Raw genomic sequence first — 25,230 nt, forward strand, 5'->3', positions numbered from 1 at the left:
GCAGCTCCATAATAACCATCTGTGTTGTGCATAGAGGAGGACAGTCCTGAGGAACAGCACAGCGCTGCCTGCTGCTCCGCCTCCTCCTCTCCAGGAGCGACGCCAGGAGCAAAAGGCGAGGAGAAAGTAAGAATGGGTGATGAAAGGACAATAAGAAAAGAAAAGGTAGAGATACCTTTGAGGTCAGAAAATTGATTTAAGATCCTGACATTGGGTGACTATCAGTATGAACAATTGGTATTTAAATGAGTCAACCGACTAACAGAAAACTGCTGTAGTAATGTTCATTATGTGATGCAAATACTTTGGGGTGGGTCGCTTCTACATTTCTCCCTGCTGTGTAATGCAATTTTTCTACAAGGTTAGCTCCCCTCTTTCACCTCTAGTGTCAAAATTTACCAAAGAAAGTGTCACTCAGCCAATTACATTTTGTTGACACACTCTCACACACAGCTGGTAAGAAACAAAACATGAAAACTGAATTAAGCTTGACTGACCCCACCACATCGAATTTTCATAAGAGGAATCGCCATAATGGTTGACCTCCTTCTCTCTTTTGCAGACCTTAAAAGATTTTTGTATCTACAGTAAAACAGACTGTTAAGCCAGATGTGTCTCACATGAGTGACATTGCAAAGTGAATAATAGGAGATTATAGATCTATGCTGTGAAGTGGGCACTCAGATTCATGTCCATGTGTGACTTTCCACTGTAGCCATCTAGAAAAATAACGACTTTTAACCACATGCCAGTGATGTCTATTGGTGCTAAAGGAACTCTTCACGTGCTCAAGACTATTCTTATTTCTCCGCAACATTTTGGTGTACCTTTTCATACCTTTTGTTTTCCTAAATAGGGCATAATTTAAAAAAAATCATTCCTATAGCAATCACAATGTTTTTTCTCTGAATGAAACCACCAATGCTCAACTTAGTCTATCAGTACACTGGTATCAAATGTAGTCCCACCGACCTATCATGAATAATACATGTGCTGTGTGAACATCCATGTGTCCCTGTACATCCTCTACTATCCTAATTGAAATGCAGCAGGGTGGAGCAGCTGTGAGGCTTTTTGCCTCGTGTGAGTGTTTGTATGTGCGTATGGAGAGAGAGAAACTGTACAGCACTCGATAAAGTCATTGCATTCTCCAGGCCACCTGGACATAATGGCCATCAGATGCCACCGTCATAACTAATCCAGACGCTTGCACGGACATAAAGGCCAACTTCTTTATCATCTCTTTGTTTTAAATACAGAAAGTTTTCACTACTACTTAGATCCGATACTTTACAAATAGAGAAAAATAATAGATCACAATGTTAAGTGTTTAGGTAGTAATTAGGAATACGATAAGATGTCATTGAATTTACTAAATTTGAGATTAGTTCTGTAAGCCAGAAAGCAATTAACATTTGATTTGCTGATTTCAAAAAAAATGTCTGAGGATAACATAAAAATTAAGCCCATACAACATTAACTAGTGCACTGGCATGATCAAAAGGAAATGTTATTGTTCGCCAAGTGTTGAGGTGGCAGGTTGGACATCAAACTATGTCAGGATGAGAGGGAAGTTCTTTCTTTTGTGGTACCTGATGAAGCTACTGCCAGGTTGGGTACACCACATAGTGCAATGGATATACTGAGCAAAGAACAGAGCTGAGAATGAGATGAGGTAATTAGGCACTCTTACTACATTGGCTGAGACCTAAGAACAGCTAAAGCCTGATATTAAAATGACATGCAGGATCACTCCGATCAAGTCACATAAGACTTTCTGAACCTATAGAGGTGTTAGGCTTACAATGACAACACCTGTCAAAGCCTGCTTTGTGTGTATGATGAGGTGGGCATATGGGAACATTTGAATCTCCATAACCACAGTCCTTTTTTTTGCTGTTTTAAATGGAAGAACTTAAATTGTTTTCATGAAAACCTGATCGTGTCCAATGAAGTGACTGTCATTTCCACAATATTGACTGAAAACATCTGGCATGAGATCCCAGCGTGATCTCTTTGCCAAGTGTTCGAAGAAGCCTTCCACAGGCCCACTGCTACTGACATTGCTCGTATGCTCAGTCTGGCACCACCAAATTCGATAATTAGGTGGTTTAAAAATATACATGATAAAGGGAGCAAACAGGAACATCTAAAGGATGCTATAAACTGCTATCTGCCAGGTACCACTGCCGGTGTTTTTATTCATTTATTTTTTATTTTTAATTCTTGGCCAATACGTCTTTCATGCCAAATGAGAAATGTCCAAACGAACTTTGTCTCTTCTTACGATTATTTTGTTTGAGTGCAGTCAGTTTTGCTCCAGTCTCAATTCTATATTTTTTTTTATCCTCCTTTCCGATAGCAGAATCCTTTGATTCTGTCCTGCTTCTCAATTCTTCATGGAAATCGGGGATTTCAAAGAGTTCTTCTTCACTCCCCTCCTCCTTCCTAGGCCGAGTGCTGGCCAAGTCTGGGAGAGGGACTACCCATCAGAGGTTGGCTGTTATCAGCAAGGGGGCCCGTGTCTCCAATTCAAGTCACTTTTGGCTGCAGACGGGAACTTTAAAGCAAGCCACAACGTGTCCTGTGATCCCAGTAAGCATGCTTGTTAGTGGAATTGATAAGGCACCCATGCACCTGGGTCCTCTGAAGTTGGCATGGCGTCTTAAAGGGGGAGCACGGGGAGGCAAGGCCGTGCACAAACACGTCAAAGCGAGGAACGGCGAGATGGGGCGGGGGGAAAAAGGTCTTTTTGGCATGTGACGAAACAGAATATGTTTGGGAGAGCGACCTAGAACATTGCGAAATGATGTACAAATACAGGGCATATGGCAGTGAACCACTCCGAGAATCCTAAATGCGCTTTGGCTCAAACATGTGATTTTCCTCCAGAAACTTTGAGCAATTTGTAAACCAATGCCAAAACACGACGGTGCATGCTTGATTCCTAGACTTTTTTTTGGAGCACAATGTTGTAGCTCACATGAATTTGTACGTGTGCTTCAACATGTATGTCTCGGCATTTCAATTCCAAACAACGTTAGGGCTTAGATGCCACATTTATGATAATCAGAGTATAATTCATTTATCGGCTCTACCTTCGCCATGTGTTGACCCCACGGCCATGTTGCCAGCGCACATCTGGCTGCACGGTGCAGTGCTGAGACCTGGATGGGATTTGCCCCTGGTGATGGGGCATCTGGGAGGCCAGATGAAGCTGTGGCTTGATGAGTGCTTTGTCTATTATGGATATGGGGCTTTATGGAGACATTGACAGCTGCACATTGGCAGTCTCTTGAGCAAGAGGCCTAGTTCAGCAGTTGTGCGCTTTCTCTCGTCAAAGAACAAACGGAGTGCTTTACTTATATGCTGGATGCTATCCAGGAGCTGCTGCAAGGCGAAACATGGACTGTCCCTTTAATCCTAATAGCGGACCATATTTGGTTTACATAAACTCTACCGCAAACTGAACCACACGTCCAAACTTGACTGAAGAAAGACTGCATTAATAGACAACTTTTTTAGTAGACTTTCATAATGTTTACTCTTCTATTATTACTTGGTTTTCCTATTAATGTTTTTGTGTGCTATGCTTATGTGATTGAATATTGAATAGTGGAATAGTGTATACTGGACAGTATGAAAATGTTGTTTTGGGCATGATTTAGGCATTTTAATTAAATTTGATTGTTCAGCTTTACTCCACTGTCCTGCATCTTGTTAAATGCCCACAGATTGAATGGCAAACCGGACCATAAAAATTACACAAAATATGTCACTGTACTCTAAGCTAGGAAGATCAGAAGTCGCAAATTAGACATTCTATAAACTATTTTTGGCATTTACCTTGTTTGAGTTGGCATCTTAGCACTGAATACGCCACACTTCTCTGCCACAACTTGGTTGAGTGAGCTGCATGCACTGTAAGAGGAAATATAATATTAAAAGACCAATTTATAAAACAAATTCAATAAGCAATGTAAATATATTTAAATCAGTGCACATTTAAAATGTAATTAAACTAATAATAACAAACCAGGCACATATACAATCAACGTAATAAGACATTTAAAAATCTTTAAAATACAATTACTATAATTTTGCAACAGAAACTAGAATCATCTTAAGTAATTGGACTTCCCAGGAATTTTAATAAGTCCTCTAAAAGGCTCAATAATTAATCTGCCTCTAAACAAACCAAAATATGAGCCAAATATTTTCAGTAATTGCAAGCTACCAAACACCAGCGCTGATCAAGTGTTACTCCACACAGTCTGCACTCACCGGTCTCAAAACCATAAGCAAAACCATGCCAATCCTGAACACATCCAATAAGTAACATGTATTCTCTGACACTTAACATGTCCTGTAATGGGCTGATGGATGGAGAATGTGTTGGTGGTTGAATCTGAAAGCTCATCCATTGACAAGAGACATGCAGCTTGACATTCTCCAACCTTCCCTCCAGCCCATTTGTGCAGGATTTGGGGGATTTCGTAATTTCCTGTTCTTTCTAAAAAGGGCGGAGGGGTGGAAGGCTGGGATGGCGTAGGCAAGCGGCACCTGGTCCACACAGCTGTACTTCATTTAGCGAGCAATTTGAAAAGAGCGAGAGGGAGAGGAGTGGAGCGGAGCAGCCTTGTCATTAAGGGCTCCAAAATGGCCTCCGTTTGTTCGACACATGGCATGGAGTTAATGCTGCTGAATAGGGAATAGGCACGTTCATGCGCCGGTGCAAATTTCTCATAAGTGCGATGACATTTTAGAAAAAAAAAAGCCACTTCAAGTGTGGGTGTTGGCTTGGTTCACATTTTCTTGATCAAAAAATGTTTTTTTTTCCCTTGTAGGTAATTGACAGCTGCTGGTGGGAATGTAAGCACTTGTAAAGATGGATATTCTATTTGTGTGCTGTTTCATCTCGGTCACACACCTTGAAGTTTGTTGTGCGCGCAGGTGACGCCTGCCACTGGAGTTGAACGTTGTTGAGTTCGACAATGACAATAACAAACAGACTGTTGGTAAACTGGAGTGATGCAAAGGTTTGCTGTGCGGCGCCACAGTTGCCTCGCCTCTTCACAAATGATCTAATTTGTTTTTGACGTTCACATGTGCAGCGCTGGAATTTAAAAAGAAAGAAAACAGTGAGGCGGGATCAAAGGCAAATGATGCATTTTGAATTCTACCAATCTGTGCAAATAGTCTGATAAAATAATGTGACAAGGCAATGAGCTTTTCATTCAACATAGCCCGCCCTTTTATCTGTCTCTCTTTGCTAGTTGCTTACTTTCAGAATGATTCGAAATAGGCAGAAAATCATGCAAATGCAAGAGACATGTAAAAGAAAAACAATTTAAAAATGTGAAGACGATCAGAGGACCAATCTGCTGTTTTAAAAAAAATGAAGCCTGCAAGTACCTGGGATTGGCCACAAAGTCTAGCTCAGTGGTCGGCAAACTGCAGAAATCAAGAGCTGTAGTGGGTCCTAGTCTTTGTCCAAGTCGATTCAGCGCAGAGAGTTCAACCAATGAGATTTCTGTGGAAACAAAAACCACAAAAATGACATCAACTGATTGCACTTCTAAGTTACCATTTTGTTTAAAAGGTGTCCTCATGATGGTTTGAAACTAAAACCTAAAGGTGCAATTTAGAGTGTTAAGACAGCCTACCAAGAATGTTTTTGGCATGTAGGAGGAAACCAGAGTACCCAGAGAAAACCCATTTAAGCCTGGGGACAACATGCAAACTCCAGGAACGTAAGAACCCACTTCTGATTGAACCCTCAAACTGAGAACTGTGAGGCTGGCACACTAACCACCGGGCTGCCATGTTACATACATATGGTATATGCCCTGCTTGAATGAGCTACAAACAGAAGTACAATGTTGTTTCACCTATTCACATTCGATTAGTTTTAGAGCAGGAAATTACTGGAATGTAGAGCAGTGGGACCTCACACTGAACTGATCTGATGGGCCCTCCCACAGTTGTCAACAATCCTTGAGCTGTTCCTACAACATGGTTGAATTTCACTGGTGCCTGACTATACTCATTGAAAATAATTAGAAAAGGAACACACTTAATTGAGTGTGTCAGGGAGAAAAGCAAGTGAGACCAATGTTTGGGAATAATAGCGCCAAAGTGTAGACAAACGGACAAGGAACACATTCTGATTGTATCTACCAATTTGACTGAACATGAACTTCACATAGGGACAAGCTCATGTGGGAATTTTTTATAAGTTCGGCTTTCCGAAATGAATTCTTTACTTAATATAAGGTACATGATAGCCCTCCAGGGAGTTTGCCAGAAGCCACCTGAGCAGCTTTAACATCATCACTGGCGAGACCATGCGACCTAATGAATTATTCGGGGGATAAAAATGGATGGGATCTAAATTATGCAAAACCAGAATTAACTTCCAGGAATGAAGGTGCACCAGGCAATCCTCATTTTTCCAGAAAGACTTATGAGTATAATTACCCTACTTAGAAAGAAGGGTGTGAGGTCTAATTTAACTGGTTTTATTTCCTCTAATATAAGAGGAATCCTGCAAAAAAGGTTTTCAGTTTTGAAAACAAGGAATTACTGAAACTGTGTTTTATACTTTTGTGAATAAACTTCTTTATCGGCAATCCTCCTCCCACTGTGACCACACTCTGACTACCTTCAAATGTAGCGAATTGGAGGGACAAGGCAATGAGATGGAGCAGCAGTGTGCTGAAGGTGAATTCCTCAGAATGAGCTTGTATAAGCACATTTCAAACTTGATAGTAGTGCATTATCGGCTTGTCACGTGTGGCGTTGGCAGAGTAGCGATGGTAGTGAACGATGATGGGTGGTGGTGAAGGTAGTGCGGGGTGGAGGGTCAAAGGGGTTGTTGGCTGCTTTTCTCCCTCCTGTCAGCCCCCTCTCTCGGCCAGGCAGGCAGGCTGTGTTGGGCGGCCCGGCTCCTCAGCAGCAGATGCGAGCCCTCATGTCAGAGACAGGCAGTGGCCCGACGGAGCGCCGCTCGTGCTCATACCTCATTGAGCCATCTCCCCTAGCAGATGGCGCGCTGCTGCGGGCGCTCCTCTCCCCGATAATTACCAGGCCTCGCCACAGATGGAAATGTCAGTCAGCCTCACAGGTCCTGGTTCCTGCCACTGCCTCCGTCCACGGCCTCTCTACCTAGGCTAGCCGCTGCCAACACTCACCATGTGTTCTCTGACTGCTGACTAGGCATGCAACAAAAGAGAAATCCGTCTGCATGAATATTTATGGGGGATGTTAGGTAGCAAGTCGCGGAGCAGACTGGGCACTAGTATCTGTTGGCCAGGTGGACACTGTGACGTTGTTTTATCCCGCACGTGAACACTGACTGTCACATTCAGACTAACTAACTCACTCTCATCGGTCTTGTCTAAAAGGAGAAATGATACCTAATGCCTTACAGTACAGTTGTGGACTGACATATTTAGGAGATTAGGATAACGGTGTTTGCAAAATGGATTAATTCTAGCAGATGCCAGGACTAACCCCCACTTATCTGTGATAAGGTGACCAGATGTCTCAGCTTGGCAAAGGCAACACACTCCGAGTTTTATTACTCAGCGCCAAAAACATCCCTGGAGAAATTTCCCCGTACATTTGCAGATAATCTACCTTCGACGAGAACAAGGCGACAGGGTTTAGTCTCTGCGAGTATTTGTCCATGTAAGCATGTGCGTAGACGTGTTCCGTGATTGTAAGAAGCTCACGAAGATTAATCTAAAGTAAATACCTTTGAGCCCAAGTGGCAATGTGGCAAAGGGAAGGCACAAGGGTAGTCGGTCTAAGCAATGGATTATTGAAAATATCACTGCAGTAGCTACAAACGGTAGTAGTATGATGATAACATTTGTTTCTGCATTATGAATGAGTACAAATATTGCATTAATTAGGGCTCAAATACCAAAGGAGAGAAGTCCTGTCAAAATTATTATCATTGTTGACTTTTATGTATATATTTTTAGGTTTTTTAGCATTTAAAAAGGCCATGCAATAAATAATGCAATCATCCTCAACACTTCTGGCTGGTCTGTGTACATATTTTGACAACATAACTGAACTAAAAATGTGTGCATTTCTACCCACCAAAAAATGTCCACTAATTCACGTGTGCATTTGTTAGAAAGTATGGTGTGTGATTTTTTAGAGTAGTGTAAAGTAATATCTTTCAGTATTCAACCTTGGCTACAATCCCACCCCAAATTGATATTTTTTTACGTACATAGACTAGGAACTAATCAAAAAATCACATGATGTAATTTACGAACAAGAGAGTCAGGACTAAATTAAACAATCTCAGTAATACTTAAAGATGGCACTGTCTCGATAAGCTCAGAAAGTCAAGCAGTTGGTTGGGGGAAAAGTATACATTCTACTGCAATTACAGAAGCCTCAATATATTTATGAAAATTGCTTCCAATATCTATATACTAAATGGTTTTCTATTTTTGTTCACCGAAGTGTTTATTAAATGGGCTTGTGATCACAGTTAAAATGAAGGGCAAGATATATTAGAGCTTTGTGTTGTTCCAGATGCAATTGAGCAGATTGGCAGGAGTATGCCCCGACCACCCAACCCACCCCTCCTTTTTTCTTTCTTCTTTTTGTCTTGGTTCGACAAAGCTGGTCCTGTAATTTGCATTCTGCCCATTATGCAAATGAGAAGGATCACATATTGGTTGAGATGAGTGAAGCAAGTGTACAGGCCAGGTCTCCTTTAGGACCAAGTGGAAATTTGCACTTAAAAGGCAGTTTCTGGGCTAAAACAATGGCCCAGGTGCTGTAGCCTTTATTGTCTCCTGTGAGGCACTAAGTTGGCGTCACACCTGTTTCAACCTTCTTCTGTCGGCTCCTTGCCTGCCTAATTAATTCGGGTTAACAATTCAGTATAAATGTCCAGCATGATCAATAACACGCTATCTCCTTATTTGTAGTCTATAGAAGTTTAATAAAACATGTGTCCTTTGTCACTTGTTTCTTCTTATTTATCGTGATTTCCAGACTATAGAGGCCATCTGATATGATATATATATAGGATCTGGTATACTCTGTAGTTGTGCTTTTGCCTTGTTGTTCTGTGGTTTTTGTGACTGTATTGTCTAACTTGTAACTGTGTAACTATGCCTTTCCTGTATCTGCATTCTCACCGACTTGCTGTTGACACTATGAAATTTCCCGAATACAGGATGAATAAAGTTATCCAATCCAATCCAAAATTGCCAAGATATTTCCAAAATACAGGATGAAATAAAGTTCTAACCTAACCTAATGGAGCACAGGGCATGTTCAGGGGTTATATGTAAAGTCAAATGAAAATAACTTCACAAAAAATATGAATCTCTCTTTTCAATACGTAGATACATTGCTTCATTATAAAAGCTGCAAGGTACAAACAGAGATGGTGGAAAAAAGTATGGCTTATAGCCCTAAAAATATGGTAATTTATAGACTAATCAAGAACCAAATCGTGATGCTTAACTTTGTTAAATGCTCTACACTCACATTAGGTGTTTATTGTTATCAAGGGAACAGCTGCATTTGATTGATGATTCACATAGGCCAAGTGTCATTTATTACCGAGTAAGATGTTTCCTGGAAAACAAGGCCATATCACAGAAATTAGCATCCCTCAGTTTATGCATCTAATCAGCACAACACCTAAACGCCTAACAAACACTACACACATTTGGCATAAGACCAAGGAGGAATTACTCCCATGAGAATCATCTGGTAGCATGCTTGAAAAGCATATTGCCTGTTTATCCTAAATGTATTACTCAATAGTGTGGGCCAAAGTAATATGACTTTGCATGTCATTCGTTGGAAATTTTGAGCATCCAAACATGTAATGTCTGCATAATGAACATGAGAATTCATTGCCCATAGAAAATGACAATTGTTATGTAACTACCAATGACAACCAGCACAGGAATCGGCGAATCAGCAACATTTTGTTGGCTATTTAAGATCAATATGATTTGGTTGTTGCAAGTAAATCTACAGCTACACTACACATTTACAAGGAAATGTATGTAAACACTTTGGATTAACTGGATTTCTGCTTAAAACCCACGTAGGGTTTTTAATTAAGTTTAGGGTTTCAAATGTCATTTTCAAGCTAGGCTTAACATTTCTAAGTAGGGTTTAAAAGCCACAGCAATGGATACTTTCCATGCTATTATGGAACAAACTGTTGCACTTGCTTAATATGTGACATATTGCAGAGTTTTCAACAGTAATGTACGCTTGCCCAAGGGATTTCTCCATGTATTCAAATGATACTTAAAGGATTCTTCTTCGCTACATTGGGCATTCTGCACTGTGCTCTTAATAATCTTTACAGGAGCACCACACCTGAGAAGAGTAGGAAGAATCCTGAACAACAGTCTTACCATGAATATATGGACAACAAGGCTTTTACTGACACTTTTGTAACCTTTTGCAGCTTCATGACTGTCAGAAATTCTTGATCATAGGTTTTCTGCAAGCTCTCATGTGAGGGTCATGGTTCACAATGCCTCTATAGAACAGAAACCTCACAACTGGTGTGCAGTGCGTGTTTAACCACACCCTCTTGGGTTGTCTGACTCTTGGCTTAAATGAGCTCTTGGAGAAGTAATTAGTTTAGGGGTAGATACTTTCCCCATCCTACACTTCAAGTACTATCTACACAATGTAAACATAACACACCATGTTGGTATGTACAAATGTAAAGTTCAAAATGTACTAAATGACTTGACAAAAAGAGAGAACATTTCAAGTATGATGAATTCCCTTTGGGCTTTGTGTATAATTATAATCGTAATGCAATAAGAGTGAACAATGGTGCTTAAAAATAAGCCCTCTAGTTGTTGGAGCCAATTATTCTCTAATGATGAAAGAGTACTTTATCAACAGGGATCAAACTATGCAATTAAAACTGGACTCAGATAATATTGGAAAAAATAAGTTTTTCTAATTTGAAAATGAAGTACTGCCCTTGTCTTGCATCTGATTGTGTCTAACACAATACAAAGATAAAAATGGCGTGATGTAGAGGGCAGCAGAGAACAGCTGTGGATGAGCGAGCAAGAGAAAGTAGGAGTTGGGTGACCTTGTTACTAGTTGGGTGGACTTGGACAGGCTGGTAGGAGGTTGCTGTCTATGGGGAGGGACAGACAGATGCTCGCTCTTCTCCCTGGGCAAAACATCTCGCCGGTGCAGGCAGCACACAATCTGGCCTGGGCAGCTGTAACCCTAATGATCACTGGTGGCGCTGCACCTGACCGACCCACCAACCAGCAACGCTCCTCACTTGAGAGAGCACTCCCCTCCCCTTTGCAACCTGGACCACCATCTCTCCTTTGACCTCCAATGCCTCTGAACTGTGAGGAGGGAATCTGATGCAAAACGGACATCTGAATTATCCGAAATCTGATGCCCTCGAACTAGCTGATCATTCTGAACTGACATGAGAGAAATCATTAGATATACATACTGTTTATCAAATACTTTGGATGTTTGTAATTACTTCACATTCATTAACCCTGCAAGGAAGCATATCAATGTACCTCCTTTTAATTATTTGCAACAGATGTACACATTCCAATTAAATAATTTCCGGTTCAATGAATACTTGTCTATAATTCAAAATACAAGTTGTTATGTTAATGGCTTGAGTATTGGTCTGTGTACTCTATATTTACGTAAATACACTTCACTCAATAAAATATCCATTATTGAAGATCCCAGTCAACATGTATTCACTTCTTACAGTTAATATGCAGGACTTTTGATGGGAATCTCTCAATTATATTTTTGTGAAACCCTAATAACAAATACAACTCTAATACCAACTCATACGGAAATATTGTAATACCCCACTATTATCTGATGATTGATATGCACGCTGAGTTTTTGATTAACTTTTGTCTTCCCCAAGTAAGTTTTTTTAAATTACTTGCTTTTAAAGTAGTTCGAGCAACAATTAAAAAAAATGGTGGCAAGCTTAATTTTTCAGCAACAAATCAATAAGAAGCTCTCATATACAAAGGCTGCCAAATATGAATGAGAATGATGGCTTATCCAGGTGCACTTTTATACGTTTATAGCTTCATATGCTGCAGGGGGAAAAAGTACTTTGAAATAAAATGGCTGATTAACCTAAGATTCAAACAGAGAAGTGAATAAACAAAGAAAACCATAGTAATTAAAATATAGTTGAGTAGAATTAACCCAAACATGTTTTTGTTTATGAAGGAATAAAGAGTTGAAAACCCTTCCCCCATAATCCATATTAATCATAGTGGTTGTTTGCACTAAATAGTCTTTTCTCACACACACATTTTGCATGGAAAAAGCCAACCATCACAATCTCCCACCACATTTTAAAATCCATATTAATTTGCTAATTGATCTCATTGCCCCAGAACCTGAGTCTGCTCTACATAAAGTAATCTAGATGAGAATTTGGCAATTGGGCTTCAATTCGCCAAAACAAAACTACAATGACACATGCAGTCAATGAGCTTGCCGAATAAATTCAATATTCTTGCAGTCATTTGATGACAATTGGGCACCTTCAGTGGTGCTCTCATTGGTCAATATTGCCCCAGGAAGTAATCATGTGCTTTGTATGAGTGCAGTTGTTATTTAGAAACTGTCATGCTGAAAATAACTTCCCCTAATACCTCAAATTGAAACAATGTTTCTGTTTATTTATTTTTGATGAATATTAAAACCCTTCAATGCACTAAATTCTGCAATACGTGAACCGCAAATTAGCGAGAGATTACTGTATTAGGGATGGATCAGAGCAGGTGGAAAGAATGATGTGTTTTTTTTTTTTTTTTTTTTGGAAGAGAGCACTTTCAAAAGGGGGTGCTAGTTAGCTTCTTTTGGTCCTGCAGCATTACCAGAGTCAATACATCTTACAATGAGTAAATGGAGAAAAACAATCTTGGTCTTGATTATTATTACAATTAAAATCATTATTACTAACAGTAACTGTAATTTTATGTTATTGAATTACATTCAATTATCATAAGGAGCCAACATATTGAGAATAAGCAGTACCTTAAAAAGGTTTTTATGATTATAATGAACATTTCCCTCTGGATTTTGAACATCCAAATGAATGCTATTTTCATCGTTACTATCAAAAACAATACATTAAATAAAAATGTGTGTTATGGCTGAACTGTGCAGAAAAGAACAACTTAAAACAGTGTGCATGTGTGTTTGTGTACGTGCATTTATGTGCGTGTGTTTGGAAACGGGCGCAGGCCAAGAATGTGTCTGAGACTGCTGTTTTTTGTATCTGCCTTCACTGGGTGACACCAGTGACACAGACATTTCCCAGCAGCTTCCTTGCAAGTGCTGAGCCATCTCTGTCCTTCCGGGAGTCAGCCTACACAGTCATACACACGTATAAACCTGATGCCACAAGTACACACTCTTGCCCTGTCTATCCCTTGACAGAGTCAGCAAGAGACTCTGTAAGGCCAAGCAGACCAGGTCTGTCAGGGCCATATTGATCCATATTGATCCATATTAGATCATCTTAGAATTATGGTAGATTTCATGTTAAACTAGTACTAAAATATAGTAGTTGTAAAGTAGTTCCGCCAGGCTCCACTTATCTGGACAAAGTGTATGGCAGTCAGAATGGGCCTAACATTTATTTGATTGAAATAGTAGATAACTATTAATTGAAAAAGAACAAGTACAGCTGTAATCGGACATTTCCGTTTATTCGGTCAAATGATACTTTTTATTACTCAATTGATACTGTAACACTAAGTTAATTTGGGGCAATTTGTAATAATTAAACTACATATTTCAGGAGCATTCTGAATCGAGGAGAAGCTTTTTTACTAAACAGAAATGACTCATTGTACCAAAAAAAAATCAGAGGAAGTAGCAGTTAACCAGGGAACAGTATGTGACGTGATCAGAAGACTAAAAAAGTGAAGAAAAAAATAGTCAGGACACTAAAAATCTTCAGAGACTTCACTTCCTCCTCCAAAAGCACAAGTGCATATGACTTCTATTGCTCATGTTTTCTTATCAGCCTTTCGTCATCCATCGGCTGAACACATGACCAAATTAGTCGCCTTTATCTTACGTTATCTGTCCGCAAATTACCAGATTAAACCTCTTCCCGGGCTTTCTGCAGCACGGATTGTGCTGCAGAATGAGGGAACCCAGGCAACGGGTTCTCGTTTTGAGTCTCAGCAGACGTTTCGCAATGCCGAGGCAAGAAAAAGAGCCATGCTTCCTTTTAAGGTGGCTGGCGTTGCTTTGGTTTGTATAATAATTATAGAAGATATAAATCACGTACATACAGTATATATACCGAGCGGGGAATGGCAGGTTTCCTGAGGTGAAGGGATAGGGAGTTTATTTGTTATTTAAAAAAAAAAAACTGTAGTATATTTTTGTAATTAAAACAAATAGTTCGAAGGTATACTTAAACTTTGCATAGGTTTTTGATGGATGAAAATAATCCCAAAAACCCAACTCCTTTAAGTGGCAGATTATGAAATAGTAGCTCATAATTGAGTGGTAAACACGCACTTCACTTGTTCACTGTACTGCCTTCAGTGAAAAAAAATCAATTGAAGATGGGTTTTCCATGATTTAAAGTTAAGTTTAAACTCATAAAGGGAGAAACTCTCTTACTGTTGACATAAATGGATTTTTTTTTTTTGCTTTGTTAATTTGTGTCTGTGAAATAGAAATAACTTTCTTCATATTTGCTGAATACTGACTTTTTTTAAATGTGTGGAATAGCTGTACTCAGTGGAAGTCCTGGCAGCAAAAGCACAGCAAAGAGAAGATTAGAACGTGCACTTGGCTTACATAGCTAAGCAACCCAAGCCCTTCATGTGACATCTTAAGTAAGTGTCAAACAGGAAAAACCTCAAAGTAAAAGATTAGGAGTGCGGTATGAACTCATCTTGATCCATGTATTATTTTTCATGTGAGATTCTACGAAATTTGCTGTATGGAGAGTAGTAGTTTAAATTATTGTAAAACTTTGAAAGACTGAAAGATTAAATCCTGCGTCAAGACTTGACTAATTTGCAAGTGATGCTGCTCTGTTGTTCTTTCATCTAAAATTCAGAGTACAAAATATCACAGCACGGCACGAAAAAAAAAAAAAGACACGCCATACATGCAGTGTTCCAGACGCATGCATATGCATACACCCACAAGTTGCAGCAAGTCTCAATGGAGCGGATAGCGTGCATGTTTGGGGAACATGGGGGGGTTGCAAAGAGGTGCCAAAGACCACAGCTCACTGTGGGTGCCAAGCAGCACTGAGCGCCCGCTGCCATCCAAACATAAATAAAGTGCTTTTGGCTGCTTTCATCCAACAGTGTGTGTCGTGCGACCGCCAAGCATGACGTTCAAAACGGGACAAATTTGATACAATCACAGGCTGGAAATAAACACGTCTTGGACCGAGAGGGTGTGAATCAGATGGTCAGTCAGTTATTAAGTTTGCTTAGCACAACTTGAAGATAGATTCAATCTTTGGACAAGTTTTTATCTCGTTTATTTCTTATTCTTACCTGATATGTTGCCAATTTGAATTGCATATGTTTTATTTAATCACACTATGCCAGGAAGAGATTTTACTGTAATAATACACCACAGATTATCATGGTAAATCCCAGCAAAATAGCAATGGTGTAAGAGTAATTTGGTAGTACATATTAAAATGTATCTAGCCAACCATTGATGGTCTCAATATGTATCTTTTTACCACTAGCTTCAACATGGACTTGCGAATGAAAAGCCTCACTGTCTGTTTACTTCCTCAAATGCTGTTACATTAGCACTTCCACGTTTGGTCATGCTGGCAAAAAGGGTGTCGGCTTCTTTGCGTGTTGCTGTCAGGCCCTTTCACACTAGGCTGCCGCTAGTGTGAAAAGACCTTTCCTGTATGTCCTAGAGCAATGAGTGTATGCATTGTGTGTGGGGATGTGCTCCTGCGCTTGTGTGATGCTGCACTACCAAATAGCCACAGGCTCTATCCCCTTTCTTTACGCTTGGATCAGTGCTGACTGATTAAGGGCCTGATCTTTATTGCTTCTTGAACAACACTCACTTTGCTGACGGCGCCTACGACCATGTGACTCTTGGGTTGGTAATAGGCAAGTTACCATGGCAACACATCCAACTCTCTACCAAAGAGCGGACCCTTTGCCTATACGCTTACCAAAGTAGTCAGTATTTTCTCTTCCAATTCTCTTGTAATATATCATCACCTTGATTTACTTTGAACCTATTTTGCAGTTCAAGTACTTTCTACACAAGTGTGAAACATAATGATGTTATTGTGGGTACTTGGAAGGTCATTCCAATATAATATAGAGTAAAAAAAGGTTTTAATATATATATACCTTTTTTATTTAAATTTGTTATTCTAAATTGGTTGCTTTGGTGCCACTACAACATTCTTTTAAAAAAAATGTTCTTTAACCAGTGACTTATGTACAAACTGTAATTTGTCTCTAAAAAATATATTCTTGTTACTAGGATGTTGTATATTTGTGGATCTCATACTTTCATGCTATCAATTGGCCAAATTATAGGTTTTTATGCGGACAAAATGCTTGCTTATGAACAGGAGACTTGAACGAAAAGTCATATCCTTCATGACAGTTTTGGGTGAATGTCCGCCGATCCAACTAAGTGGCCTGGTTTGGGCTCACTCCTATGTACAAGACACTCCATGCACTCCATTTCATACCAGAACATTGACTCCCACAGGAACTAACACATTAACAGAACAATCAGGTTCCTTGTTAGAGAGCTTTGCACAGCCAGAGAATGTCATTAACACTACTGGAAAAGGGAGGGGGGTATTGGTGGTCTGGTGAGTTGACAGGCTTGACTGATCAAAGTTACACTGAGTGTGAAACTTAAAATTGTTCTCTTCATGTTTTGGGCACTAATATTAATTATTAAATAATACTTAAGGGAGCTCAATGTGTACTGACAAGTGCATGTCTAAAATCCACACTGAAGGCCATCGCAGCAAAAACCCAACAAGCAGTTTTGCACTCCTGCTACCCTCCATCCTTAACCCCTCGCACCCCCACTTGGAGGAGAAGGGTGCCTGGCAGTACGTGTGGCAGGTGGACTTCCTGTCCTAGTAATTAGGATCAAATTAGGTTAAAATGCAGTCCCCACCCCCTCGCTCACTGTCCACGGAGGGATCGTGCTCCTAGGCAGAATTAGCCGTGCCCCACACTGGCTGCTTTAATGGACATGCCTGTATGCCACGTGGCTGCTGGTTATAAGCTGGGGAGCAACTGTACACGTTAAACACTAAATATTGCATTATATAGCTTCAGAGTGTTTAGGCGCAGGGGATGTTGCTGTTGTGGCAGTGCAGACTAAATTGGGTCCCTTTGGTTGGAGTCTTTAGCAGAGCCTCAATTCACAACTGATGGATCCACATTAATTTCCTCCGCACACCTGCCTCCTTTATCTGCTCTCAGATAGCATAGCAGCAGCGGCGGCGGTGGCGGGGCTCCTGCCGGCCAACGCGCCAGCCTTTTTTTTTTTGTATTGAATAATGGGCACACCGAGCGCACGCCTCTCTCCACTACACAGACATGCGCTATTATTCAGTGCAGTTGGTGGTGTGGTAGAAAATGTACCTGAGAAACTGTGAAATCCAGCATGTCCAGGGCTGCCAATGCGAAGGAGAACAAAACAGACAAGAGGACAGGTGCAGCTTCCCTCCTGCTGTTGTATGCGTGAGAGCACGGAATGACTCAAAAACACAAACTGCTTTTGGAAATGAGGTGGCCCATTTTGACAAATATTGAGTTACAATTACTAGTCAAAAACCTTTATGTACTATGGTGAAGGCCAAAAATCTGTTTGGCACATTTGTGTTTACAGCAAATGGCCTTTTTTTATTACAGATGACACATTTTAGATCCATTAAAGCCATTTTAGACAATACATTTGAAGGCTCAAAACAAATTGCAAGAAAAATGGCTGTGTCCATACATGTGCCTTTACAAGGCAAGACATTGATGGGTGGCATGTTGCGTCTGAGGTTGTTAGCCCAGCTATAGTATTTCCAAGTTATCGGTATACTTGTTAGATTATGGAAAATAACCAACAGATGGACAGTGCCATTAATGAGTCTGAGTAGTGGCCTGTTCCATTCCATACATCCGTCATATTAATGGTAAACCAACTGTTTATCATGAAATAGTAAATTTTCACTGTATATATCATTTATTAATTTGAAAGCTAAGGAGAACTAATCTGTCTAAATGGTCCAGAGTTCTGTGACCTGACAAGAGGCTATAGGCTGGGGGTCTAAGAGTAAAAGCTGAACAGCGAAAAGGTATCATTTTTGAGGGTCCTTGGCTAATGGATGGACTGCACACAAAACTTCTACAAATTAGGGAGGCATGTAGAGAGAGATGGTATAAAGGAGGGGGTGGAATAGAGGTGTTTGTAAGAAGTGATGGGGAAAAAGAGGACGATAATGTCCCCTGCAATGATTTGGGGCAGACCCCACCAGCTGGAGAATAATTGCTGAGTGGGGAAGGGAGAGGAGAACAGGCTCTCATGATTGACTTGTCATTGATCATAATCTTAATTGCAGGCATCCAAATCCCCCCTGAGTGTGATTTGTCCACTTGGCACTTGTGCGCGTGCATGTGTGTGTGTGTGTATGCATGCAAACATGCATGGTTGTCTTTTAGTAATGTTAAAGCATACCGTGCAGTTTTAAGAGCTAAATCAGATGAAATGGAGGGCCAGAAAACAATTATTTGTTTTATTGATAATAATGTGGTTCTGTTCGCCAATTATTATGGGTTGGCACATCTGGCTCAGACCAATGAGGTTCCTGGATTGAATTTCAGTTCTCCTGAGTGGAGACCAAAAACTGGGACTACTATCTATTCATTGAATAATTAGGATTTATTTACGTTTCAGGATTAGTTCAAGATCTGTTATAAATTGTACGTATAGTAGAAGTATGATAGCTTAGTCTACTACAGAGTCATAGGAAATGTAAGATGTTTCAAATAATTTTAACTGAATTATTATTTAGACAAACTGTATCGAAAATCTCCTGTTTTACTATGAAATTACCACTTTAAAAATAAAAACAACTCTTCAATCACAGACCCATCCCCACACCAAATATACTTGATTGCCCTACTTTAAAAAATACAAAAAAATATATTGGATTACCATTTAATTACGACCAGAACATTGTCCTTTTTACTCCACAATAAAAAATAAAAAAAATATATCTGCTTTTGAACTCTTGACTTGGTTCTCGGGCCATAAACTAGGTGAAGAAGATTCCGGTGTGGGAAAAATGCAAGCCCTCACACATGGAAAAGGGTGAGCGAGTGTATGGCTGAGCAGGCTAAGAGAAGCAGGAAACAAGGTTAATGTTCTATGACAGACAGAAGCCAGCAACTCTCTTTAATGTTGCTCCCATTAGGGCGCTCCCAGTGCTTGCATCCCACTCGAGCATCCTCTAGAAGATGCCCCTGCCAACAACTGGTGGGACTGCAGCCAAACATGACATTTGCTGGCTCGGCCACTGAACCCCAGCCGGTGACATCTGCAGAGCAGCCTTTCATCCCCTCGCCGGGTACCTGCATGGCCCCCGGCTCCCGAGAGCCACGATGAATGCGCTCCTTCGCCCTCCCAGCTGGCTTCCCTGCTGCCAAAAGGCCACCGCATTCACACCGACAGATACACGGTGCACACACGCCCGTGTGCACCCAAATAGACACAAAACACACTTACACAAAGAAACGCACTACCTCTGCCTTGCAAACATCTCCAAACAACAAACAGCTTCCAGCATCAACACGTGCAGCTGTGGGGCCTGCTTTTGTTGTCCCTGTTGTTTCATCATTAGGGGCCGTTTGTGTGTTTGTTTTGTTTTTAGTTGTTGTTGTTTTTTTTTTCTTTCTTACAAACCGGGCTACTAAATGGCAAAGTAAATCAAAATGAGGTTGACGCAATCAAAAATGAAAAAGAATACATGGGATCACAAGATCCAAAAGAAGCTATTTTAAGGAATTATACGACAGTGAATGTGCAACATTTCCTGAAAGTCAGTGGGGGGAAATATGTTAAAGTAACTCTTTAACAGAGTTGTATTTTATGTTTTATGACACAACAAGTTGGACCCAAGGTCAAATACATTCTTCAGTGGAAGTACTAAAGTTCAATTATTGCTAAAATATTAACTTAAAGTGGTAAATCTAATGTCAGAAGCACCTTTTCTCCTAGAGTGCATTGTGCTAGAGTCAACAAATTGCTCTCTTTTGTTCCTGTTTCAGCACTTGCGTGTCTCTTCTGCGTCTCTTTAATCAGTCCTGATCTTTGACCACTTGTTGTTATGAGTGCTTCTGTGTCGGGGTTCTGCTCCCGGCTGACATTCCATTAGCCCCACATTAGGAAATTCTAATCACTGCGCCACCGGGACACTGGGACTCGCAGCTCCGATTTCACTTAACCTCCAGCAGGAGAGATCAGGCTCTGCGTCTCAATGTTTGTCCCTAATTACCTCCCCACAGTGAGTTGCCACACACCATTTCATCTCATTTTCATCCCTGCTCATCTTAAACTTCAGAAAAAAAACAAACCCTTTCTTATACTGAAAAGTGCCATATCCCACCCTTAGTGAAATCACCTAATAAAACACACAGATTTTTAGCTTGGGATGAAATAGCCTCTTAATGTGAATGCAAATGTTTGTTTTCCTACAATATACAACAACCTACTTTCCAGAAAACCAAGTTTGGAAAGTGATAGCTCGCCAGCAACCAAGTAAAGATATGCAGTATTTAAAATGAAGGGATGGCTCGTAAATATCTTTAAAAAACAAACCAATATTTAACATTAGTCAGACATAAATTTCTAACCTCAAAAAGTCTTCTTTGGAACAACCTGGTGAGTTTGGATGCGTTTGATTGCCTGCATCCGTGCCAGACTGATTATGAGCAAGCTGCTTGCACGCATATGTTTATATATTTGCATTGTGTGTGCGGTTTAGAACCCGCGACGACATCCCATGTGTGTCATCCTTTTCTTCACAGTCTTGGTCCTCATTACCATTTCTCACTGAGGCTGTTGTGGTGTTCTGAAGCCCACCAGAGGGGCCTTTGGCTCGGTGGGAGAGGTGTTGGAGGCAGCCTGGCCCGCTGCGCTCCTTCCTTCCCCCTCTCCAGGGTGCCTAGCACAGCGTGTACAACTGGCACGCCGTGACTGGTGACCGCCTGCGTGGCGTTTGAACAGGGCAGGGGGTCGTTGCCGGATTCGTACACGCGGTTCGTTTTAATTGCACATGCTAGAGGATACGCACGTCTCCATAGACTGACCCCTAGTGGGTTCCTCAAATGTTTGCAAGATGCTGCCAGGGAGAAAGTAAACGTGTGTGGGGTCTCATTTGAGTGAGTTTGTGCAGGAAAGAAACATCACACCCAGAAGGAGAAAACATCTGTGCTGCTACATTTGGACATGGGAGGATATTTTTGTTGCATTATCACGCTTATTTGGGAGGACGCGTGCATGGCTACGAATGTACTCACTCTATCTCTACTGTTTTCCCACTTATACTACAAATGTGTTTTTCTACATAAAAAAATGCATGCAGTTCATTGTCTTTTAAAGCGAAATACAAGAGATTGTAAAAATATCCTTCTTTGGAAATAATTGCTCAAAAAATCTAAATATGCAAATGACTAAGTTGTTAGAACTATGATAACAGAGATAATGTTGAAACTCAAAAGAGGATACCACTTGTGAGTGCAGTCATTGACACAGTCAGTCACATCAGTCACACCAACATATAAACACTGCTACATTCCAAACAGATGAAAAGTACCTAAGCGCACTATATTTTTATAACTGTGCAACCAATATGTCTCTGTCTTTCTCCAATCTCTGCTTGGGAATGGAATCATGCCATTAAAGACTATGCAATAAACCTGCATACAACAGTGTGTAGCAAATGTGTGACAAGTTGCCCTTGACCAACTGAAATAATCATATTTAATTGGCTATAATGGTGCTGGAATGTAAACATGTCTGAAAACAGCTACTTTACTTAGACCACTATAACTTTTTCCCCCCAAATTCTGAAATAAGAATATTTTTGCTGGGATCCACCTGCTCATTAACCAACTCTGTCATCTGTGGTGTATTAATTTATCTTCCTCCTCCTGTGACTTAACTATTTCAGCTTCTTGCGTGTTCCACATTAACTTTTGATTGAGTCATATGTTCAGTTCTCAGGTGTGCCTGAGAATTGATGAAATATTCAACCTGTAAACTCAAGGAGATGTCACACTCTGTTCATTCAATATTTACTTTGACACTCCACATTATTGAGTGACTCGATACTAATCGCAACTTCAGGTTAGTTCAAAAGTCAAGCTTCCTGTCTTTATTCACCTATCAAACATTGTCAATCCACACTGATAACTCATGAATCTACACGACAGGCAGTGTATCATCACAATTCAAACGAACCTTCACCAGGAAAAAAAGATCATTGTTTCTGCCTTCAAAAACAGCCTTACAATACACTCTTAGATCTCTGCTTGCTCTTACAGGCATTGAAGAGAGACGGCAGTGTTCAGTGAGGGCAAAGATTTGGTTACATGTGGCATAAATCGCCATGTCCTTCTGTGTTATGTAGTAGGTGAGCTACAATGAGGCCCTCCCTTTTGTTAGGAATGTTTTCACGTTCCCAGGGGCAGATGAACTAGATTAGCTCGGCACCTCCAAAAGAAGCCGCTCACCTTCTAGACCTTTCACTCTTACTGCTTTCAATGTACTATAGGCACCACATTAAAGCCTATTCAATCATGATGGTCCATCATTCAACAAGCTGACTTTATGTATATTTGCTCAGGCTAATGAGCCACTTCGGAGTCAAAAAAGCTGGCTTTTTTCATGAGTCAAAGCAAAAGTGTCACTTCTCTAAAATGATCAGTAATCCTTATCACCAGTGGAGCCGCATTCATACAATTTCATTGTACATAACCAACTCTAAAGGCTTCAGAAAACGTTTTTTTACAATTGAAATGAATTAGAAAATGACTGTCAGTGTAGCAAGTAGATCAACACAAAAAATGTAAAGTTCAGTGAATGATCAATAAATCATCCAAAAACTGTTACACTTGAATTGGGATATGCAGATATGAAAAGGTGGTCACATTACATGTCATTAACAACAACAATTAATTAATCTCTACTCCTTATCCTCAAAGGTGGCGGAGATGCTCGATGCTTGATATTATCTTTCATTATTTATTTGTTTTTTTACCTTATACGAGACAATGTTCACCCCTCAGTTTAACTTTTCAGACCTTCTGCATATAAATATTTATTATTTTTTACATTAGCTTGTTATTGTGAACTATTTTTCACATACTGGGGCACTTTTTTCAGCAGTGCAATACAGCACTCGCATTTTTCATCTTAATGGTCTTCAGTGCCTGCAGGTGTGTAAAACATGACAAGATGTATTATTTGGAGTATTTTAAGTATCCTAAAATATTTACTTTGGTCTTGGTATGACTAAGTAGATTTACCTTGTTACTACACACCTGTGTATGTATTTAACGCGAGTAAGATCTTCTAACGGCTTGCATTACAAATGGCCTGTTTGCTACCGCTCCAGTTGTGTAAGAGATCAAAGAGGTGATGTCATACGCAGAATAGAAATGTGAGGCTCGTCCGCAACCGGAGAGAGTCTGGGTCAATAACTGTCACCAAAACTTGAAAGAAGGTGGCGGATGAAGGGGTGGGGGTTTGGGTTATGATGCAGATTGAACATTCCGCATGGTGCAACACTCCAACCTTTGCTTGTAAAATAAATGTGTTCATGTGATATCTACGGGACAATATAAAGTTAATGTGTCATTTATTTCTTTAGGTTTGCAGTTGTAAAGGTCAAACGTTATCAATCTACTGAGTGGTGTCGAGCCAATAGCACAAAACATCATGAATCTTATCTACACAATGCTTTGCAGCCTTCATGATTGCGGAGGCCAAGAGGCTGTGGCCTCCCGTGTATTTTCCTACAGGCAGGTCATTTGGAGAGCCTGCAGCTGTAATAGGAAAAAAGCCTCGGAGACACTCTAGTCTCCCCTGACGAAGAGAATAGCAATTATTGTGGAAAATCAATTTCAGACCCAATCTCTGCCTTATCGACCAAGGAGCTCCTTGGAAGTAGAGGAGGTGACAGGAAAATTTATATTGCAGCTTCTATTAGGAGCTTTCTATTTGCTGGTTGCACATGTGGAGAGAAAGGCAGAGGCCTCTTGTTTTTGAAGACACTAACTGTGCATCTGCACTACCCACTCTTAAACTTCCACATATAAACATTGATTTTTGTTTTAACCGTCTACAAGCGCATTCCTTTCAAAGTAAATTGCCATCAGAAATCCTCTTCACTAAATAGATGAATACAAGATATTCCATTTATTCCTGCATCCTAGTCTCCATTCCTACAGTCTTAGAGTTATTATTCTACTGGCATTTTATTCATATAGTTATTGCCTGCATGAGATTTATGTAGATATACTATATAGTGAATAGGGCAAAAGGCTTATATTCATCACATTTTGCATTTCCTCCAAAAAGATCCACATATCAATATAATTATAAATAGAAGTAAAACTATAAGCAAATTTATAGGTTGTGGTAAACATTCTTAGCTGAATCCAGCCTGTGTCCACCTCTACTATAGTGTAATATGCCATACCCTATATTTCTACACCTAGGTTTATACATTATTTTCAGTGTGCTGTTGCATTGAGTAAATGTGAAATAATATGATGTTCACTCAACCAATGTGGTGCTCAATTTATGTCACAGTGCCATTCATTGCTAATTTCTCATGGGAATAGGTTAATGTATATGCATGTACTGTGCTTCTAATATAATGTGTCCATGTTAAAATTCCATAGAAGTGGAGTGTCAAAGAATATAAAATCTTCCTATCTTGGGTCACTAAAAGCATTTTGAGAATTAATTTTGAGTAATGCAACCCTCATGACTACAGTTGGGCCACTTTCATGATTAGCTATAACTCCTGAGAAGAAAATTCATTACATCTTGTCTAACAAATGCACACACACACACATACACACAGCCACACACACATACACACACCCACACACACACACAGACAGACAG

At 40.2% G+C, this 25,230-nt stretch overlaps 1 protein-coding gene across 5 annotated transcripts in view; it reads right to left on the bottom strand.

The window, feature by feature from the left end:
* The window catches only part of LOC144206011 (uncharacterized), a 142,801-nt gene that overhangs the window by 15,378 nt on the left and 102,193 nt on the right, over window positions 1-25,230 (bottom strand). For 4 of the 5 annotated variants that reach the window (XM_077730674.1, XM_077730675.1, XM_077730673.1 and 1 more), the window contains 3 exons: window positions 5,416-5,533; window positions 4,931-5,116; window positions 3,847-3,921 (listed from right to left, as the gene is read on the bottom strand). The gene's annotated coding sequence lies outside the window, so the exon portion shown is untranslated. Of the gene's footprint in view, window positions 1-3,846; window positions 3,922-4,284; window positions 4,319-4,930; window positions 5,117-5,415; window positions 5,534-25,230 lie in introns of those variants that run through there. The other variant, XM_077730677.1, reaches the window with a different exon arrangement.

Source organism: Stigmatopora nigra, chromosome 13, assembly GCF_051989575.1.
Source record: "Stigmatopora nigra isolate UIUO_SnigA chromosome 13, RoL_Snig_1.1, whole genome shotgun sequence".
In the NCBI taxonomy this organism is placed as follows: Eukaryota; Metazoa; Chordata; class Actinopteri; order Syngnathiformes; family Syngnathidae; genus Stigmatopora; species Stigmatopora nigra.